Source organism: Salvelinus fontinalis, chromosome 33, assembly GCF_029448725.1.
Source record: "Salvelinus fontinalis isolate EN_2023a chromosome 33, ASM2944872v1, whole genome shotgun sequence".
NCBI lineage: Eukaryota > Metazoa > Chordata > Actinopteri > Salmoniformes > Salmonidae > Salvelinus > Salvelinus fontinalis.
The window spans coordinates 697,944-714,265 of NC_074697.1; the positions used below are offsets into that span (position 1 = coordinate 697,944).

The 16,322-nt window shown below is 43.1% G+C and overlaps 1 protein-coding gene across 4 annotated transcripts in view; it reads left to right on the forward strand.

The window, feature by feature from the left end:
- The window catches only part of LOC129831624 (contactin-5-like), an 804,231-nt gene that overhangs the window by 501,371 nt on the left and 286,538 nt on the right, over nt 1-16,322 (forward strand). The window lies entirely within an intron of this gene.

Below are 16,322 nucleotides of genomic sequence, written 5' to 3' on the forward strand. Positions count from 1 at the left end.
CAAGGAGGTGCACTGCCAGCGCCCTGCAAAATGACCTCCAGTTAGGACAAATCCGGTCGGAAAGTGGACATGATTAACTTCAGAAGACTTTTTGAAACTAAAATACACTACAAGTTTGCATTTCCTGCTTTGCATTAAATTCTCAGCAACAAAATAAAGATCATTCATCTGTTAATGGCCAGCCAGGTCACTCCCTCTTCTCCTCTCCTTTTCCTCTCCCTCTTCCTCTCCTCTCCCTTTTCCTCTCCTCTCCCTCTCTCTCTCTCTATCCCTCTCCCTCTCCTCCTCTCTATCTCTCTCTCTCTCTCCCTCTCCTTCTCCCACTCCCTCCCCTCTTCCTCTCCTCTTCCTCTCCACTCCTCTTCCCCTTCCTCTCATCTCCCTCTTTCTCTGCTTCCTATTCATCTCCTCTCCTCTCCCCTTCCTCTTCCTCTGCTCTCTTGTCCTCTTCCTCTCTTCTCCTCTTCCTTTTCCTCTTTGGCTTCCTCTTCTCTTCCTCTTCCTCTCCTATCATTCTTCATCTCCCTCTTCCTCTCCTCTCCTCTCCTCTCCTCTCCTCTCCTCTCCTCTCCTCTCCTCTCCTCTCCTCTCCTCTCCTCTCCTCTCCTCTGCCTCTCCCTCATCTCTTCATCTCCTTTCCCTCTTCCTCTCCTCTCCTCTCCTCTCCTCTGCCTCTCCCTCGTCTCTTCCTCTCCCTTGTTTCTTCCTCTCCTTTGTCTCTTCCTCTACTTTCCCTCTTCCTCTTCCTCTCCTTTCCCTCTTCGTCTCCACTCCTCTCCCTCTTCGTCTCCACTCCTCTCCCTCTTCCTCTTCTCTTCCTCTCCTCTTTCTCTCCCTCCTCTCTTCCTCTCCATTTCCTCTTCCTCTCCCTCTTCATCTCATTTCCCTCTCCTCTACCTAAGAAAGCCATATTATAACCTGTTAGTTATTATGCCTTGACACAGTGATATATAGACCTAAGGCCAAGACAATAAGACACAGTGGCAGAATAAATGCAACCGCGCCTTTGTTTCATCACAAAACCGGAGAGCAACACCTGTCCGGCGGAGTCCACAAAGCATATTGCATGTAACAAATAGTTACATGACCTACAGCATGGGCAAGCAAGTTAATGTTTGCATTTTTTTTTAAACTAAACAACCATTGATTTAGAACCGCAAGTCAAAAAGAAAACAGGAGCTGCCTCCACTAAGTAAACAGGAGCTGCCTCCACTAAGAAAACAGGAGCTGCCTCCACTAAGTAAAGAGGAGCTGCCTCCACTAAGTAAACAGGAGCTGCCTCCACTAAGAAAACAGGAGCTGCCTCCACTAAGAAAACAGGAGCTGCCTCCAATAAGAAAACAGGAGCTGCCTCCACTAAGAAAACAGGAGCTGCCTCCACTAAGAAAACAGGAGCTGCCTCCACTAAGTAAACAGGAGCTGCCTCCACTAAGTAAACAGGAGCTGCCTCCACTAAGAAAACAGGAGCTGCCTCCAATAAGAAAACAGGAGCTGCCTCCACTAAGAAAACAGGAGCTGCCTCCACTAAGTAAACAGGAGCTGCCTCCACTAAGTAAACAGGAGCTGCCTCCACTAAGAAAACAGGAGCTGCCTCCACTAAGTAAACATGAGCTGCCTCCACTAAGAAAACAGGAGCTGACTCCACTAAGAAAACAGGAGCTGACTCCACTAAGAAAACAGGAGTTGCCTCCACTAAGTAAACAGGAGCTGCCTCCACTAAGAAAACAGGAGCTGCCTCCACTAAGTAAACAGGAGCTGCCTCCACTAAGTAAATAGGAGCTGCCTCCACTAAGTAAACAGGAGCTGCCTCCACTAAGTAAACACGAGCTGCCTCCACTAAGTAAACAGGAGCTGCCTCCACTAAGTAAACAGGAGCTGCCTCCACTAAGAAAACAGGAGCTGCCTCCACTAAGTAAACAGGAGCTGCCTCCACTAAGAAAACAGGAGCTGCCTCCACTAAGTAAACAGGAGCTGCCTCCACTAAGAAAACAGGAGCTGCCTCCACTAGGTAAACAGGAGCTGCCTCCACTAAGTAAACAGGAGCTGCCTCCACTAAGTAAACAGGAGCTGCCTCCACTAAGAAAACAGGAGCTGCCTCCACTAAGAAAACAGGAGCTGCCTCCACTAAGAAAACAGGATCTGCCTCCACTAAGTAAAGAGGAGCTGCCTCCACTAAGAAAACAGGAGCTGCCTCCACTAAGAAAACAGGAGCTGCCTCCACTAAGAAAACAGGAGCTGCCTCCACTAAGAAAAACAGGAGCTGCCTCCACTAAGAAAACAGGAGCTGCCTCCACTAAGAAAACAGGAGCTGCCTCCACTAAGAAAACAGGAGCTGCCTCCACTAAGAAAACAGGAGCTGCCTCCACTAAGTAAACAGGAGCTGTCTCCACTAAGTAAATAGGAGCTGCCTCCACTAAGTAAACAGGAGCTGCCTCCACTAAGTAAACACGAGCTGCCTCCACTAAGTAAACAGGAGCTGCCTCCACTAAGTAAACAGGAGCTGCCTCCACTAAGAAAACAGGAGCTGCCTCCACTAAGAAAACAGGAGCTGCCTCCACTAAGTAAACAGGAGCTGCCTCCACTAAGAAAACAGGAGCTGCCTCCACTAGGTAAACAGGAGCTGCCTCCACTAAGTAAACAGGAGCTGCCTCCACTAAGTAAACAGGAGCTGCCTCCACTAAGAAAACAGGAGCTGCCTCCACTAAGAAAACAGGAGCTGCCTCCACTAAGAAAACAGGATCTGCCTCCACTAAGTAAAGAGGAGCTGCCTCCACTAAGAAAACAGGAGCTGCCTCCACTAAGAAAACAGGAGCTGCCTCCACTAAGAAAACAGGAGCTGCCTCCACTAAGAAAAACAGGAGCTGCCTCCACTAAGAAAACAGGAGCTGCCTCCAATAAGAAAACAGGAGCTGCCTCCACTAAGTAAACAGGAGCTGCCTCCACTAAGAAAACAGGAGCTGCCTCCACTAAGTAAACAGGAGCTGCCTCCACTAAGTAAACAGGAGCTGCCTCCACGAAGAAAACAGGAGCTGCCTCCACTAAGAAAACAGGAGCTGCCTCCACTAAGAAAACAGGAGCTGCCTCGACTGAGAAAACAGGAGCTGCCTCGACTGAGAAAACAGGAGCTGCCTCGACTGAGAAAACGGGAGCTGCCTCGACTGAGAAAACAGGAGCTGCCTCGACTGAGAAAACAGGAGCTGCCTCCACAAACAAACAGGAGCTGCCTCCACTAAGAAAACAGGAGCTGCCTCCACTAAGAAAATAGGAGCTGCCTCCACTAAGTAAACAGGAGCTGCCTCCACTAAGTAAACAGGAGCTGCCTCCACTAAGAAAACAGGAGCTGCCTCCACTAAGAAAACAGGAGCTGCCTCCACTAAGAAAACAGGAGCTGCCTCCACTAAGAAAACAGGAGCTGCCTCCAATAAGAAAACAGGAGCTGCCTCCACTAAGTAAACAGGAGCTGCCTCCACTAAGTAAACATGATCTGCCTCCACTAAGTAAACAGGAGCTGACTCCACTAAGAAAACAGGAGCTGCCTCCACTAAGTAAACAGGAGCTGCCTCCACTAAGAAAACAGGAGCTGCCTCCACTAAGTAAACAGGAGCTGCCTCCACTAAGTAAACAGGAGCTGCCTCGACTGAGAAAACAGGAGCTGCCTCCACTGAGAAAACAGGAGCTGCCTCGACTGAGAAAACAGGAGCTGCCTCGACTGAGAAAACAGGAGCTGCCTCCACTGAGAAAACAGGAGCTGCCTCCACTAAGTAAACAGGAGCTGCCTCCACTAAGAAAATAGGAGCTGCCTCCACTAAGAAAACAGGAGCTGCCTCCACTAAGTAAACAGGAGCTGCCTCCACTAAGTAAACAGGAGCTGCCTCCACTAAGTAAACAGGAGCTGCCTCCACTAAGAAAACAGGAGCTGCCTCCACTAAGAAAACAGGAGCTGCCTCCACTAAGAAAACAGGAGCTGCCTCCACTAAGAAAACAGGAGCTGCCTCCACTAAGAAAACAAGAGCTGCCAGCCCCATTTTAACATTTCAACATCATCAAATCACCTATGCTTAGTTTAATAGAGTGACAACGTAAAGATACCAAAAACGATTTAGTCCAATCAAATATGATGTGGCTGTCCAAGGGACTGATGCATGTGTGTCTGTGAGTGCATACGGTTGACAACGAACTTATAGAGAAACGCCAAATCCATCCTCCTATCTTTCATGACGGTCTATGACTCTGCCATACAGTGTACACTTTTAGTTTTTTTGTCTTGACTAAAACGCTTGTTCGCTAGCCTAACTTCTCTTCAGGGCAACGATGTGTCAGGCCAGGTAGTTAACATTAGCCTTCTACATCTAGCTACACATAGAACTCATAGACATAGAACTCCCACATAGAACTCATAGACTTAGAACTCCCACATAGAACTCATAGACATGTAACTCCCACATAGAACTCATAGACATAGAACTCCCACATAGAACTCCCACATAGAACTCATAGACATAGAACTCCCACATAGAACTCCCACAGAGAACTCATAGACATAGAACTCCCACATAGAACTCCCACATAGAACTCAGACATAGAACTCCCACATAGAACTCATAGACATAGAACTCCCACATAGAACTCATAGACATAGAACTCCCACATAGAACTCCCACATAGAACTCATAGACATAGAACTCCCACATAGAACTCATAGACATAGAACTCCCACATAGAACTCATAGACATAGAACTCCCACATAGAACTCATAGACATAGAACTCCCACATAGAACTCCCACATAGAACTCATAGACATAGAACTCCCACATAGAACTCCCACATAGAACTCATAGACATAGAACTCCCACATAGAAGTCATAGACATAGGACTCCCACATAGAACTCATAGACATAGAACTCCCACATAGAACTCATAGACATAGAACTCCCACATAGAACTCATAGACATAGAACTCCCTTCTCTGGGGACAGGGGTAAAATATAAAGATTTATGGTTGGATCAGAATGACCGTTCTAATCATTGGCCAGTACGGAGACATAAGTAAAACCACAAGTCTGAATCCATATCTCCATCCATGGCTAATTTAGGGAAGGGAAGATTTTAGCTAGCTAGCCACCAGAGGCCAACAACACAACGAGATGTTAGCTAGCTAGCCACCAGAGGCCAACAACACAACGAGATGCAACAATTCAAGTTTTTTTGTAAATAATGTTCTGCTTTTGATGTGATGTGATCGGTGTTAAGCCAAATCCAAATTCTCTTCCCTTGACACTTATTTTTTTGGTGCACCAGGACCATTGAGCTCAACTAGGGCTGTGGCGGTCATTACATTGGAATACCTAGGATAGGATAAAGTAATCCTTCTACCCCCCCCCCTTAAAAGATTTAGATGCACTATTGTAAAGTGGTTGTTCCACTGGATATCATAAGGTGAATGCACCAATTTGTAAGTCGCTCTGGATAAGAGCGTCTGCTGAATGACTTTAATGTAAATGTAAATGTACAGTGTTTCAACAAATTTTGACCGCAATTAACACAAACACATTTAGCATCTCCTGGCTTCCACGCAGCCTACAAGCCACTGATGCAGACCTTTGGAACATCTACATTTTAAAAAGTCTAAGAAATCCATTTAACATAGCCTACACCTTCACAATAAATCCATTATTTATTTTAGACAGTTGTAAAGAAACATGATATGAAGAAAATCTATTCCAGAAGAAGATCAGAATAGCATACTGTGAGTTATCCTGATGTTAGTCCCTGATCCGGCTATGCCATATGGCTGTGGGCTACACTAGTTCATTTAGCAGACAAGATTTGCTGACAAGAATTCTGTGGCATTATTTTATAGAACGAATAATACAATTGAACGTAAGATGAATAAAATATAAAGGATATTTTCTGCAAAGATGACTGCAAGAGCACAGCGCAGAATGCTCAATGAGGTTTAGAGGAATCCGAGAGAGTCAGCTAAAGACATCTCTGGAAAATGCTAACATCTCTGTTGACGAGACTACGATAGGTAAAACACGAAGAAAGAATACTGTTCATGGGAGGACAACCCGGAAAAATCCACTGCTGTCCAAAAAAAAACATTACTGTCTGAAGTTTGCAAAAGAGCACCTGGATGTTCCACAGCGCTACTGGCAAAATAGTCTGTGGACAGATGAAACAAAATAGAGTTGTTTGGAAGGAACACACAACACTATGGGTGTAGAAAAAAGGCACAGCACACCAACATCAAAACCTCATCCCAACTGTAAAGTCTGGTGGAGGGAGTGTCATGGTTTGGGGCTGCTTTGCTGCCTCAGGGCCTGGACAGCTTGCTATCATCGACGGAAAAATGACTTCCCAAGATTATCAAGACATTTTGCAGGAAAATGTTAGGCTATATTTCCGCCAATTGAAGCTCAACAGAAGTTGGGTGATGCAACAGGACAACGACCCAAAACACAGAAGTAAATCAACAACAGAATGGCTTCAACAGAAGAAAATACGCCTTCTGGAGTGGCCCAGTAAGAGTCCTGACCTCAAACCGATTTGAGATGCTGTGGCATGACCTCAAGAAAGCTGTTAACACCAGACATCCCAAGAATAGTCTTGATCTGAAACAGTTTTGTATAGATGAATGGTCCAAAACTCCTCCTGACCGTTGTGCAGGTCTGATCCGCAACTACAGAAAAAGTTTGGTTGAGGTTATTGCTGCCAAAGGAGGGTCAACCAGTTATTAAATCCAAGGGTTCACATACCTTTCCCACCCTCCACTGTGAATGTTTACACGGTGTGTTCAATGAAAAAAGTATCATTGTTTGTGTTTTTAGTTTAAGCAGACTGTGTTATTTTATTGCTGTGACTTAGATGAAGATCAAACTGAATGACCAATTTATGCAGAAATTCAGCTAATTCCAAAGGGTTCACATAATTTTTCTTGAATTGTACATATATGGACGAGCGATGTCAGAGCGGAATGGACTAAGATACAGTAGCAAAGTATAGAATACAGTATATACATATGAGATGAGTAATACATAGAATAAGATACAGTAGAATAGTATAGAGTACAGTATATACATATGAGATGAGTAATACATAGACTAAGATACAGTAGAATAGTATAGAGTACAGTATATACATATGAGATGAGTAATGCATAGACTAAGATACAGTAGAATAGTATAGAGTACAGTATATACATATGAGATGAGTAATGCCAGATATGTAAACATTATTAAAGTGACTAGTGTTCCATTCCATAAAGTGGCCAGTGATTTCTATTCTATGCCCATAGGCAGCAGCCTCTAATGTGCTAGTGATGGACGTTTAACAGTCTGATGGCTTTGAGATAGAAGCTGTTTTTCAGTCTCTCGGTTCCAGCTTTGATGTACCTTTACTGACCTCGCCTTCTGGATGATAAGCGGTGGGAACAGGCCTTGGCTCGGGTGGTTGATGTCCTTGATGATCAAAAGTAACTGCAAATGTGATTCTGCACGTAATGTTTTATTATAATGTTGCATTTTTATGGTGAAAATTATCTTCCCCAAACTTGAAACTCACGCACCGCACCACCTGTGTATGCCAGTTACTTGTCATCTATGCATTTAAATAGCGAATGGAGGACGCTTTTGCCGTAGTTCGTTTTCATGCCAGCCTGGTAGGCTATACTCCTGTTGTAAAGAGAAGAAATGTGCTTAATATTAGGAAAGTTGAGGAATAAATATAGTAGGTCTAACCTATAGAACGCTGAGGGGATCCTCCTCTTTTTAATAGAGGCCATCACTCTGTTTTCTTGTGCAATTGCATAGCCTATAGAAATTTTGCGCAAACATGAGCTCATGGGCTCTCATGAAGTGTTTGATTAGTTTTCCCATTACATCTGCATTGATGTCAGAGTGATTAGAGGGACGATAGAGTGCTGAGTACCAGACAGTTAGCAAGTTTGGTAGGCTACTAATTACCATCGGCACCATCAGAGCTTGGAGAAGCCTGATTAAAGTGACTAAACAGTCATGTGGAATTTGACTGTGATCATGACTCGTGACCGCTGATGTGGCAGTAATACAGTCACCATAACAACCCTAAACTCGACGTTGATTGGCTATTATTATTATTAATTTTTTATCAAGGGATGCCAAATGCTCGCTGGCTTCCCTTGCATTCAATGCTACGGCGGCAACAATGTCATAATATTTTTGAACAGACAACATCAGATAGATGGGCTACACTTAAAGAGACAGAGGGGTGCTGTTTTGCTCAGATGCTTTCTCCATTTAGATACATTCAGCCTCTTGTGAATTGAAGGAAAATTATGAAACACAGAGGCGAAAGATAGTTTATTTTATGTTTTTTTCAATTTTTTGGGATCCATGAATACTGCTCTCCTCTCCCTTCCTCTCTTCTCCTCTACTCTCTCTTTCCTCTTTTCTCCTCCCCTCTCCCCTCCTCCATGCCAGATTGCATGTCATGGTGGAATTGTGGAGAGGGGAGAAATCAGCCACTGCACAGATGTTCACTGAGAGAAAAAAAGATTGAAAACAGTTCAAAGACAGTATGATGAATAAGTCAACGTCTAGATCTATAGAGCTAAAGACTTCTCCTTGATGTTTCTGAGTGTTCAGCAGGACTACTCCTTCGTGACTCTGAGTGTTCAGCAGGACATCTCCTTGATGTTTCTGAGTGTTCAGCAGGACTTCTCCTTGATGGCTCTGAGGGTTCAGCATGACTTCTCCTTGATTGTTCAGCTTTGAGTGTTTAGCAGGACTTCACCTTCATGGCTCTGAGTGTTCAGCAGGACTTTTCCTTCATGGCTCTGAGTGTTCAGCAGGACTTCACCTTCATGGCTCTGAGTGTTCAGCAGGACTTCACCTTCATGGCTCTGAGTGTTCAGCAGGACTTTTCCTTCATGGCTCTGAGTGTTCAGCAGGACTTCACCTTCATGGCTCTGAGTGTTCAGCAGGACTTCACCTTCATGGCTCTGAGTGTTCAGCAGGACTTCACCTTCATGGCTCTGAGTGTTCAGCAGGACGTTTCCTTCATTGCTCTGAGTGTTCAGCAGGACTTTTCCTTCATCGCTCTGATTGTTCAGCAGGACTTCTCCTTCATGCCTCTGATTGTTCAGCAGGACTTTTCCTTCATCGCTCTGAGTGTTCAGCAGGACTTTTCCTTCATCGCTCTGAGTGTTCAGCAGGACTTCTCCTTGATGGAACTGATTGTTCAGCAGGTGTCATATGTTTTCCACTTCAGTTTGTTGTCCAATATATATATATATATTAAAATTTACTTGAAACATGAAGGGATTTGTTTTACCACTGCGATAGCTAGCCAATATTCTGTGCTAAAGAATGCTTACCAATCAGTTTGACTGACATTAAATGAACGTCACACGTTGGCCTGCCAGGTTGTGAAATGAGATCAGCTAAATGGTTTTCTATTCTGTCATGTCCGTTAGAACCTTTTTACTCCCTCAGAAAAGGGGTGTGTTCCAAATGGCATCATATTCCCTTTATAGTGCATCACTTTTGACTATGGCCCAAAAGGCTCTTTTAAAAAGTAGTGTACTACTGTATATAGGGAATATGGTGCCATTTGGAAAACAGCCCAGGAGTATAAAAAATGGAGTAGGATTGTCTGAAGGGCAAAAAGGAATGAGTGCTTCTACATCTGCATTGCTTGCTGTTTGGGGTTTTAGGCTGGGTTTCTGCTGTTTGAGGTTTTAGGCTGGGTTTCTGCTGTTTGGGGTTTTAGGCTGGGTTTCTGCTGTTTGGGGTTTTAGGCTGGGTTTCTGCTGTTTGGGGTTTAGGCTGGGTTTCTGCTGTTTAGGTTTTAGGCTGGGTTTCTGCTGTTTAGGTTTTAGGCTGGGTTTCTGCTGTTTAGGTTTTAGGCTGGGTTTCTGCTGTTTGAGGTTTTAGGCTGGGTTTCTGCTGTTTGAGGTTTTAGGCTGGGTTTCTGCTGTTTAGGTTTTAGGCTGGGTGTCTGCTGTTTGAGGTTTTAGGCTGGGTTTCTGCTGTTTAGGTTTTAGGCTGGGTTTCTGCTGTTTGGGGTTTTAGGCTGGGTTTCTGCTGTTTAGGTTTTAGGCTGGGTTTCTGCTGTTTAGGTTTTAGGCTGGGTTTCTGCTGTTTGGGGTTTTAGGCTGGGTTTCTGCTGTTTGGGGTTTGGGCTGGGTTTCTGCTGTTTAGGTTGTAGGCTGGGTTTCTGCTGTTTAGGTTTTAGGCTGGGTTTCTGCTGTTTAGGTTTTAGGCTGGGTTTCTGCTGTTTGGGGTTTTAGGCTGGGTTTCTGCTGTTTAGGTTTTAGGCTGGGTTTCTGCTGTTTGGGGTTTTAGGCTGGGTTTCTGCTGTTTAGGTTTTAGGCTGGGTTTCTGCTGTTTAGGTTTTAGGCTGGGTTTCTGCTGTTTGGGGTTTGGGCTGGGTTTCTGCTGTTTAGGTTGTAGGCTGGGTTTCTGCTGTTTAGGTTTTAGGCTGGGTTTCTGCTGTTTGGGGTTTTAGGCTGGGTTTCTGCTGTTTAGGTTTTAGGCTGGGTTTCTGCTGTTTGGGGTTTGGGCTGGGTTTCTGCTGTTTGGGGTTTTAGGCTGGGTTTCTGCTGTTTGGGGTTTTAGGCTGGGTTTCCACTGTTTGGGGTTTTAGGCTGGGCTTCTGCTGTTTGAGGTTTTAGGCTGGGTTTCTGCTGTTTGAGGTTTTAGGCTGGGTTTCTGCTGTTTGAGGTTTTAGGCTGGGTTTCTGCTGTTTGGATTTTAGGCTGGGTTTCTGCTGTTTGAGGCTTTAGGCTGGGTTTCTGCTGTTTAGGTTTTAGGCTGGGTTTCTGCTGTTTGAGGCTTTAGGCTGGGTTTCTGCTGTTTAGGTTTTAGGCTGGGTTTCTGCTGTTTGGGGTTTTAGGCTGGGTTTCTGCTGTTTGGGGTTTAGGCTGGGTTTCTGCTGTTTAGGTTTTAGGCTGGGTTTCTGCTGTTTAGGTTTTAGGCTGGGTTTCTGCTGTTTGGGGTTTTAGGCTGGGTTTCTGCTGTTTAGGTTTTAGGCTGGGTTTCTGCTGTTTAGGTTTTAGGCTGGGTTTCTGCTGTTTGGGGTTTTAGGCTGGGTTTCCACTGTTTGGGGTTTTAGGCTGGGTTTCTGCTGTTTGAGGCTTTAGGCTGGGTTTCTGCTGTTTAGGTTTTAGGCTGGGTTTCTGCTGTTTGGGGTTTTAGGCTGGGTTTCTGCTGTTTGGGGTTTTAGGCTGGGTTTCTGCTGTTTGAGGTTTTAGGCTGGGTTTCTGCTGTTTAGGTTTTAGGCTGGGTGTCTGCTGTTTGAGGTTTTAGGCTGGGTGTCTGCTGTTTGGGGTTTTAGGCTGGGTTTCTGCTGTTTGGGGTTTTAGGCTGGGTTTCTGCTGTTGAGGTTTTAGGCTGGGTTTCTGCAGTTTAGGTTTTAGGCTGGGTTTCTGCTGTTTGGGGTTTTAGGCTGGGTTTCTGCTGTTTGGGGTTTTAGGCTGGGTTTCTGCTGTTTGGGGTTTTAGGCTGGGTTTCCGCTGTTTGGGGTTTTAGGCTGGGTTTCTGCTGTTTAGGTTTTAGGCTGGGTTTCTGCTGTTTGGGGTTTTAGGCTGGGTTTCTGCTGTTTAGGTTTTAGGCTGGGTTTCTGCTGTTTAGGTTTTAGGCTGGGTTTCTGCTGTTTAGGTTTTAGGCTGGGTTTCTGCTGTTTAGGTTTTAGGCTGGGTTTCTGCTGTTTGGGGTTTTAGGCTGGGTTTCTGCTGTTTAGGTTTTAGGCTGGGTTTCTGCTGTTTAGGTTTTAGGCTGGGTTTCTGCTGTTTAGGTTGTAGGCTGGGTTTCTGCTGTTTAGGTTTTAGGCTGGGTTTCTGCTGTTTGGGGTTTTAGGCTGGGTTTCTGCTGTTTAGGCTTTAGGCTGGGTTTCTGCTGTTTGGGGTTTTAGGCTGGGTTTCTGCTGTTTAGGTTTTAGGCTGGGTTTCTGCTGTTTAGGTTTTAGGCTGGGTTTCTGCTGTTTGGGGTTTTAGGCTGGGTTTCTGCTGTTTGGGGTTTTAGGCTGGGTTTCTGCTGTTTGAGGTTTTAGGCTGGGTTTCTGCTGTTTGGGGTTTTAGGCTGGGTTTCTGCTGTTTAGGTTTTAGGCTGGGTTTCTGCTGTTTGTGGTTTTAGGCTGGGTTTCTGCTGTTTGGGGTTTTAGGCTGGGTTTCTGCTGTTTGGGGTTTTAGGCTGGGTTTCTGCTGTTTGGGGTTTTAGGCTGGGTTTCTGCTGTTGCGGTTTTAGGCTGCGTTTCTGCTGTTTGGGGTTTTAGGCTGAGTTTCTGCTGTTGAGGTTTTAGGCTGGGTTTCTGCTGTTTAGGTTTTAGGCTGCATTTCTTTATAGCACTTTGTGACATTGACTGATGTAAAAAGGGCTTTATAAATACATTTGCTTGCTTGATTGATTGGTACAGAGATTGTAGCAGGCATCGTTTGATTGACTCGATCAATATAGTATACATTGAATAAATGAATATTTAGCATGTAATGTGAAGGTGACTACAGAACACTGGGCTTGTATGTCAAGTTATCACAATGAAGGCATAGCCTTGTGAAGTTTGGGGATGGACTGACGTAGTCATGAATAGTATCCATTTAGTATTTGCAAGCTTGTTTAAAGGGGCAATATGTGTGTACATGCATATCTTTCTTGGTATATATTAATAATATATAGTCATAGATTCTGGAAGAATATAACTATTAAATTACCAACTATGGTACCCACATCATAACTCAAAATATAATCTTGTTTTCTAAGCTTATTTTTTGTAAACCATCTAATTGTAAAAAAAAAAAAAGCTGTATAGCCTCAAAACATGTTTTAAACTATAATGTTGATATCATGGATGGTCAGTCCTTTCATCCGTAGCTCTGTCTATGAATTTGAGAGTAGTTACATTTCTCCATCCCTCAGAAATGTGCCAAAACAGTGGGGGGGTGGTAACTTGGTTGTTGTTTGAAATGCAGACTGCCCCTTTAATTATTTGGGAGTTTAATGAGAAGTACTATTTAGAGATGTTATGCAGTGAGCATAATTATACACTTTATAAAGGGAAAATGAAGCTAAATGTAGAGGTTGATTTATTTTGAAACTGGAAACACTTATCTACCTCACTAGCTTTAAGCACCAGCTTTCAGAGCAGCTTATAGATTACTGCACCTGTACATAGCCCATCTATAATTTAGCCCAAACAACTACCTCTTTACCTACTGTATTTATTTATTTTGCTCCTTTGCACCCCATTATTTCTATCTCTACTTTGCACCTTATTCCACTGCAAAACAACCATTCCAGTGTTTTTTTTTAATTTATTTAATCGTTTTTTAAATTTTTTTTTATATATTTTCTATATTTTTTTGTTTTTTTATTTGTTATTTATTTTATTATTATTTTTTTTTATTTTTTTTATTTTTTTTACTTGCTATATTGTATTTACTTCGCCACCATGGCCTTTTTATATTTTTATTTATTTATATATATATTTTGTTTGCCTTCACCTCCCTTATCTCACCTCACTTGCTCATATTGTATATAGACTTATTTTTCACTGTATTATTGACTGTATGTTTGTTTTACTCCATGTGTAACTATGTGTTGTTGTATGTGTCGAACTGCTTTGCTTTATCTTGGCCAGGTCGCAATTGTAAATGAGAACGTGTTCTCAATTTGCCTACCTGGTTAAATAAAGGTGAAATAAAACAATTTAAAAATTCATTATTTGGATTGTGTTGTAGGAGGATTCAAAGCTATTATCATTTGGAGATGACAGGGAACTTAGAACAGTGAGGGAATTGAAAATAATTTGGACGCAGTGGAATGTGAAAAAGGTTATTATTTTCAATTTTATGGCTTTGGCTCTGATGGGTAGTTTTGTTTTTTGATCAATGAGAAGATGCTTCTGTGAAGTTAGTAACTAATAGACGACCTTTGTGTATTTTAGTTGCAGTAGTTTGCTTCAGTTGTGCCAATCATTCCTTTGCTTGTTCTTAATTGGAAATGTATTCCTTATAGTTCAACATTCAAGTTTATTTAGTGATTTGTTTTCATCTGAACATTTCGTCAAAAATGAATAAATCTTGGAAATATCACACCTGAACACTAGTGAATACCCCTTGGATATATCACACCTGAACACTCGTGAACACTAGTGAATACACCTTGGATATATCACACCTGAACACTAGTGAATACCCCTTGGATATATCACACCTGAACACTCGTGAACACTAGTGAATACACCTTGGATATATCACACCTGAACACTAGTGAATACCCCTTGGATATATCACACCTGAACACTCGTGAACACTAGTGAATACACCTTGGATATATCACACCTGAACACTAGTGAACACACCTTGGATATATCACACCTGAACACTAGTGAATACCCCTTGGATATATCACACCTGAACACTAGTGTACACTAGTGAATACACATTGGAGATATCACACCTGAACACTAGTGCACACTAGTGAATACACATTGGATATATCACACCATTAGTTAACTGGAAATCTTTTCCAGTAAGGTTCAAGCCTAAACACACTAATGTAATCTACAGCTATTTGTTCTGTCCATAGAATCACATACATTGTATTGGATAACAGACATTCTATAGAATAACATGCGTTGCCTTGGAGGAGTCAGAGCTTCATTAACACAACAGTTATTGGTGAAGCATTTAGTTGCAGGAGAATCCCAAACTGCACCCTATTCCCAATACAGTGCACTACTTACGCCCAGATCGCTAATGGCACCATATAGGCCCTGGTCTAAAGTAGTGCACTATAAAGGGAAGTGGGGAGGATGTGTGTGTGTGGTGTATCAGTCTGGCTCACACAACCTGAAGTATGTACACATTTTAAACACTGAAATTAATCGGCTGTGAAATTCATGCAAAAAAATATATTGTAGATGAATCGGTGATGAACAAATGATTGTGTCCGTACAGACAGCAGTCTTCTACTCTGTATCTGAACTATGTTGGACACACAATCTCACACACACACACACACACACACACACACACACACACACACACACACACACACACACACACACACACACACACACACACACACACACACACACACACACACACACACACACACACACACACACGAGGAAAACATATAATTTTGTTCCATGCCAGCGTGGGAACTTGTTAATTTACTGTGGTTTCAATTTGTAACTCAGTGTGACATCAAACAGAATAATAAAATTATATCTAGTTAATTTATATATATTTAATGTATATATAGTTAATGTATATGCATATTTATGCAGCAGTCTGCCAGCCAGCGACAGCGATGAGTTATACAGTACCCCATGAGTTATACCCCATGAGTTATACCCCATGAGTTATACCCCATGAGTTATACCCCATGAGTTATACCCCATGAGTTATACCCTATGAGTTATACCCTATGAGTTATACCCCATGAGTTATACCCTATGAGTTATACCCCATGAGTTATACCCTATGAGTTATACCCCATGAGTTATACCCCATGAGTTATACCCCATGAGTTATACCCCATGAGTTATACCCTATGAGTTATACCCTATGAGTTATACCCCATGAGTTATACCCTATGAGTTATACCCTATGAGTTATACCCCATGAGTTATACCACATGAGTTATACCCTATGAGTTATACCCTATGAGTTATACCCTATGAGTTATACCCTATGAGTTATACCCCATGAGTTATACCACATGAGTTATACCCCATGAGTTATACCCTATGAGTTATACCCCATGAGTTATACCACATGAGTTATACCCCATGAGTTATACCCTATGAGTTATACCCTATGACATATCAGCTTTGCACAGTCTTGGCATTCTCTCAACCAGCTTCACCTGCAATGCTTTTCCAACAGTCTTGAAGTAGGTCCCACATATGCTGAGCACTTGTTGACTGCTTTTCCTTCACTCTGCTGTCCAACTCATCCCAAACCATCTCCATTGGGTTGAGGTCAGGGGATTGTAGTGGCCAGGTCATCTGATGCAGCACTCCATCACTCTCCTTCTTGGTCAAATAGCCCTTACACAGCCTGGAGGATTGTTGGGTCATTGTCCTGTTGAAAAATAAATGATAGAAATGATAGTGCAAACCAGATGGGACGGCATATCGCTGCAGAATGCTGTGGTAGCCATGCTGGTTAAGTGTGCCTTGAATTCTATATAAATCACAGACAGTGTCACCAGCAAAGCACCCCCAAAACATCACACTCCCTCCTCCATGCTTCACGGTGGGAACCACACATGCAGAGGTCATCCGTTCACCTAGTCTGCATCTCACAAATACACAGCGGTTGGAACCAAAAA